This window comes from Pelobates fuscus, chromosome 2 (assembly GCF_036172605.1).
Source record: "Pelobates fuscus isolate aPelFus1 chromosome 2, aPelFus1.pri, whole genome shotgun sequence".
Taxonomy (NCBI): Eukaryota; Metazoa; Chordata; class Amphibia; order Anura; family Pelobatidae; genus Pelobates; species Pelobates fuscus.
This window is the reverse complement of record NC_086318.1, coordinates 197,881,285-197,887,808: the sequence shown is the minus strand read 5'-3', so window position 1 is coordinate 197,887,808 and position 6,524 is coordinate 197,881,285.

The window sequence follows — 6,524 nt, the reverse complement described above, 5'->3', positions numbered from 1 at the left end:
GCATCCACTACACAACAACACACATCATCCACTACACAACCACACACATCATCCACTACACAACCATACACATCATCCACTAAACAACCATACACATCATCCACTACACAACCATACACATCATCCACTACACAACCACACACATCATCCACTACACAACCATACACATCATCCACTACACAACCACACACATCATCCACTACACAACCACACACATCATCCACTACACAACCACACACACATCATCCACTACACAACCATACACATCATCCACTACACAACCATACACATCATCCACTACACAACCATATAACTAGAAAGAAATTTGAGAAACCCTAAGCTCAATTACAGTCAAAGTGTAGAGCAGGGTACCCCAATTTAGGCAGATTAAATTTAAGAAAGGCAATCTGCTCCATGAGATGAGGTGACATTTGTGAGCGCTGTGGATTCAGTATATTACCGGTTACCGAAAACACACGCTCACTTGGGACAGTGGTTGGCGGACATGAAAGCAGCTCCTGCGCAACCAATGAGAGTGCAGGCCACACACTCTTCTTCTCATCCCAATAGCTAAGAGGGTCGACATTATGGGGCAAAGGAGGTTCAGAGAGGTACGCTCTGACCATTTCTGAGGCAGTGCTCTCCTGTCTGCTGCTAGCACTCTCAGTGGGTCCAACTATATCCTCAAGCAACTCTTCCCAAAATGCAGCTGCTCCACTCAGTTGTGTGGTGGTGGTGGTAGTGCCACTGCTTCTGCAAGAAGTGGCCGACATCTCAGCCTCCTGCTGAACTACTCCCTCATACAGCATTCCCCTCTTTTGCTGCCAGTCACACACCCTCTGGATCAGTTTCTCCCTCCAATTTGTTAAGTTATTGGATCTGAGTGCAAGCTTTCCCTTAATCCTTGGATCACACAGGCAAGCTAGCATCAGTTCAGGAGAATTATCCAATCGCTCACGTAGGCGAACTTTAAGCTGATCCTTCAGCCTCCTGACCAGAGTTACTACATCAGGATGTAAAGGATCACCTTGAACAACCTCTTGGCGTTCAAGGAAGACACCCATCTTGCTCCCTAGATGGGTGAAAACAGGGATTACCTGTCCCAGATTGGCAGTGTTCAAGCTTAAATTTTCAGTGGCATCCCTGAAGGGTTTCAGGACTGCCACTAGCTGAGCAATCACTGTCCAATCGTCTCTACCTAGTGGAGAACCAATACCAATGTACTGGTCTGATGACAGACTATGGATTGCCCTCTGCTGCTCTAAAATCCTCTCCAGCATCTCTACAGTAGAGTTCCACCGTGTACTGACATCTTGTCGTAGACAGTGTGTGGGAAGACCTGCCTTCTCTTGTTCCTGCCTCAACAGTTGGCTAGCCTTCACACTGCGGTGGAAGTGCCCAGCAATCCTCCTGCACCTTTCAATCACACTGGAAACTCTGTTATTACCTTCTGGGATTGCTGACTTTACTACTAGATGGATAATGTGCGCTGCACAGCGCACACCAACAAGGTTACCATCACGCAGAGCTTTCACCATATTTGTAGCTCCATCAGTAACCACAAAGCCCACTTCTACATTGGTGCCTGCCTCCGCTCGAAACCCAGAGAGACACCATCCTCCTTACTGCCTGCAGAATGTTATCTGAAGTGTGTTTTTCATCCATCACTTCAGCATGGAGAAGGAAAGAGCGATAGCCCAGCTGATCAGATACACCTCCCTTTCTGCTAGACACTGCTGCTGAAGTTGCAGCAGCAGCTTCCTGAGACACACCAGGCTCCCACCAGTGTGCTGTCAGGGAAAGGAAGGCATGCTGGCCACTTGGTGCACTCCACAAATCTGTGGTAAAATGCACAGACTGACCAGCAGCCTTCGAAAGCTCCCTTTTAACTACTCCAACACAGGACCGGTAAAGTGAAGGGACTATCCTCCTGCTGAAAGTGGAGCGTGAGGGAAGATGATATTGTGGAGCCACAGCCTCCATCAACTGTTTGAAAGGCTGCCCTTCTATCATAGAAAATGAAGCACCCCCAACAGCAATTAACTGGCCAATAAGTCGCGTAATTTTATTGGCCTGCTGTTTAGACATAGCCCTGGAGTGGAATCCCCCAAATTGTTCCAGGGTGGGCTGGACGCATTGTGATGCTCCAACCAGTCTTGGTTGTTGGCTGGCAGCACCAGTAGCTCTTGGCTCTGCAACACCTCCCATGTCACTCCTAGCTGCCATGGTACTGGACACTGTAATAGTAGAAGCTATGCTGCCTGCCCTAGTACTTTCTGCCTCTTCCCTCAATAACACAGCCTTGTGATGGCTGCGAAGGTGATGGTTCATCCCTGCACTGGTGAGATGACCCAACACTCTCCCCCTGCTAACTTCCTTCCCACAAAGTTTGCACTTTGCAAAGCGCCCATCTCCAACACTTTCAAAGTGATCCCAAACTTTGCTGCGGCGCAAAACATTGGCACTTGCCCTTCGGGATTCTGCTGCTAATGGTGGTGTAATAATTGGTGGTGGGGGTGGTGGTGGTGGTGGTGGTGGTGGGGGTGGTGGTGGTGGTGGTGGTGGTGGTGGTGGTGGTCTGCTAATGGTTGAAGTAGCAGGTGCTACTATTGGAGAAAGTGGAGAGGAAGGGGAAAAATGTGCACTTGTAGCAGGAGAAAAGGTTGGACTGCTACCTGAAGAATTCTGACTTTCCTCTACTATCTCATCCTCATTCTCAGGCTCATAGTCAAGCTCTTCATCAGCCAGACTAAATGCAATCCCTGCAAGGTTGGGGGTAAGACTGATATCACCTCCAGGAATAATAGGACTAGGAGCACTGGGTAGCATTGGCAATGGCAACAACTCCTGTGCTGAGGTGCCGCTGTCAGTGGTAGAAGCAGGCGCAGCACTGGTGGTGGTGGAAGTGGTGGTCTTGAGAGGGGGATTAGGAAACAGCCTCCGTGTACAAGAAGGACGCTTCTTAGCAGCACGACTCACAGGCCTGCTTGTGGTATTGGAAGATGCTTGGGGAAAAACACGCTTCCTCTTACTTATTGGGCTACTCCTACTACCAGTTGTGTTTTTAGTATTAGTAGCCATAGTGCTCACCCTTAAAAGCCCTGCTGGTTTCCCTTTGCCATAGAAAAGACTTGCAATTCTGGGCCTTGCTGCACTGCTGCCTGCTATTGGTGCCACTGCCTTTCCTTGACCAGACTTTGGCCTCCTAGGTGGTGAGTCTGACATAGCAGCACTCCTTGACCGCTTAGGCTGACGCATAGGCTGCGTACTCAAACTACCACTACTTGTGGTGGTGGCGGTGGTATTGGTGGTGGTGGTGGCTGACTGGTGGCCTCCCTCACTTTACTAGTGGATGAACGTTTAAGAGGATCCATTTAGAATTTTAAAATAGTAAGAAAAGAAAAGAAAAGAAGTTGAAGAAAAGAAAAGAAAGAGATAATGTAATGTATGTACTATGTGGTGTTTTTAAACTAACGTTTATATTTTTATTAAAAAGGATTATTTGAAGTTTGGAGCTATGCTAATATACAGATCAACACAGATAAAAAAAAAAAAAAAATAGAGACACTAGTACTGAGGCAGATTTCTTCACTCTAGTGCTTTCTGAGGAACTATACAAAACTGCACTGTCTGCCAACAAGTGCTCCCTGCTCGACTACTGCAAAAAACAGCGTATGAAAAAATTTACTAATATTAGAAAAATAAAATAATAAAAGGTTTACTACAGCTACCTTGAAGCTTAGGTTAGGACAGTCACACAGTCAATCAGAAACTAAAATGAACCAAATAAAAACAGCAACCAGTTAGCTTCACTGATTGCTGTTAAACAAACACACTAACTGAACTAATAAAAATCAGTTAATGAAAAAAGGAATTTCTTCACAACAGCAGTCAGAACAGTTAACTTCACTGCTGATGCTGATGTGAGCACAAAAAGAAAATGACACTAAAAGTGTGAAAAATGTAAAACAAAAAATAGACTGTTTGATTGACTAGTGTGTTTTCTGTTCTAACAAAGCACAAAGAGACTGTACTACAACAAATATATAGTCTAACTAAACTGAAGATAATTCTATCAACTTAATAAAATGTTTTAATTAAAACTGAAGATAATTCTATTAACTGAATAAAAAAATATTACTTAACTTTTATACTGACTGCCTGCAAAATGACGCAGCACCTCTGTAAAATCAATTTAACAAAAATCCACTTTGCTGCTAAAAATAATTAACAGATAAACTAGATTTCTTTTCTTCTAGGCTAACAAGCTAGTCTACCCCTAGGGCAGAAGCCCTCAGGCCCACTACGCTAAAGTACTTGACTGATTCTACCTTTACTCTAAATCTAAATCAATTTAAGCTAATTAATTTTGATTAAATAAAAATAAACAGATTTAAAAAGATTTAAAAAGTAATACCTGGTTGCTGTAGGCAGTAAGCAAGCGGGGGGGAAGGCAGGCACTGGCAGTGCCAGCCAGGCACCGTGTGGCACACTGACAGCAGCACAGCTCTCAAAAAGCACTAAAATAAAATAAAAAATTCTCAGCAATAGACTCAAATTCAACAAGTGAGAACTGGTAGGCACACCAAGACTCACAGAAAATCTCTAAGACAAGCAATGAGGCTAACACAGCACAGAAGCACAGTGTGTCAACAACAAAACTCAGTCAAAGAAGGGCATAGAAAGATCCACTGCCTGCTTTTATACTGCTGTTTAGTTATTTTTTAAATCCACGATAAAGCACTCACCATTGGATAAGCCCCTACAGCATCATGTCAAAGGAGTGAGCTGATTAGATAAATGAAAATCAGCTCACTCCCATACCCCTCCTCTTTGATTCATACAAGAAGGCATCCGAATGAACTAATACACGAATTGAGGCAAATCAGTTCATTCATTAGTTCATTAGTTCATTCGTTTTTCTACCATCCCCATGTAAAGCAATGAAAAAGCACGAATGGTTTGTGCGTTCGGTAGTTTGAATTCGGTAGTTTGAATTCGGTAGTATGCTCTCGTTCGGTAGTTTGCATTGCAATACATTACACAGAGGTGCTAAAATGTAAATTCACCCAGAGTATAATTCAAAAAGCCGAATGGGGGGCGGGGCCTGACTGCAATGGAGGGAAGACGTGCCGAGCTGGAGCTCCTCACCAAACCCAGCTAAAACGGCATTTCTCGCCCATAAAATCCACAAAAGTAAGACTCCAAGCGACTTTCCAGAAACCAATCCCTGTGGTGAACCGGTGATGCGGCCCATGAGCGGACACCAGACAGTCAGCAATACCCATGAGGGCAAACGACCTGGCGGACACCGGATGGGAGAGGCTGACGACCTCCCAGCCTGGGGCTCCCCGGGGACAGGCTGCTACAAACGGGTACCCCACAACCCCCCCCCCTGGACCGGCGGGGGTGATCCCGGTCCGCCCTTGAGAGCCCTGTCCAACATGGCAGAAACCCCGGGAAGGCTAGCCGGAGGGCCTCAGGGCCAGCCCAAGATGGCGGCGACCATGCAGGCCCTAAACAGCCGCGAAGCACAATATCACCCAAGGTCCAACCTAGACCGAATATTTGCGGACTTTTGGCTCAAGCTCGAGCGCAAAATGCATCAAGGGGCCTCAAAACCGACTATAAACCACTTACCTCGACAACCACTACAAGCCCCGCAGCAAAAGCCAGCAACTCCAGTGGTAAACAAATTCGCAAGATGGCGGAAGAGGACCCGACACTCACCTCGCACACGCAAAGCAGCAAAGCGGAGGGGACTGCAGAAGTCAAGCAGGAGAATCCCACAAGTACCCGCTGCATCTGGGATGGCCGTAATCCAGCCGGACAACCCAGCTATCCCGCTTGAGAGCGACACCAAAACGAGGCAGAAAGCATGGAGATACCAGAGAAAGGGGCCAAATCCCGGACGGGTGAGCGGAAATCCCGGGTTACAGCTGCAGTACCCAGCACTACACCCCAATGAGCTTACTGATCGCCCCTTACACCTCTTCATGGCTGAGCCACGGGCTCTTTGGACACTAGCTATACCACAAGACCTTATCACGCCCAGGACTGGCAAGGGTTAAGCAGGACTCAGCTACAACACAGCAACCACAGTACTGCACTATGACTAACCCCTTAGTTAAGGTTTCTCACTACTCTCCTCTGTACCTCTGGGTCTGATCTCTGCTCATGCTCAGGACGCAATCCTAGCTAGCATGGGTTGGGATAGACCCATGTTGTTATTAAGCCTGTTAACCACTACCTACCAGGCTTAGACATTCCCATATGCTATAGCTGCAGTACCAGCGGTCTTCTTATGTTTTGTTATTATACCACAGTTCTATGATGCATGCCTGCCATTCTCTTTGTGCCACATCAACATATTCCTGTGTTCCTACTGCTTCATAATTACAGGCCTTCAGCCTTTATGTTGTTCGCCCAGCAGAACTTTACTCTTAAATGTGACCAGCCTATGTTATGCAGTCATACGGCATGTGTTCTAGATTGTATTTAGATGTTTTCATTAAGCGTGCATA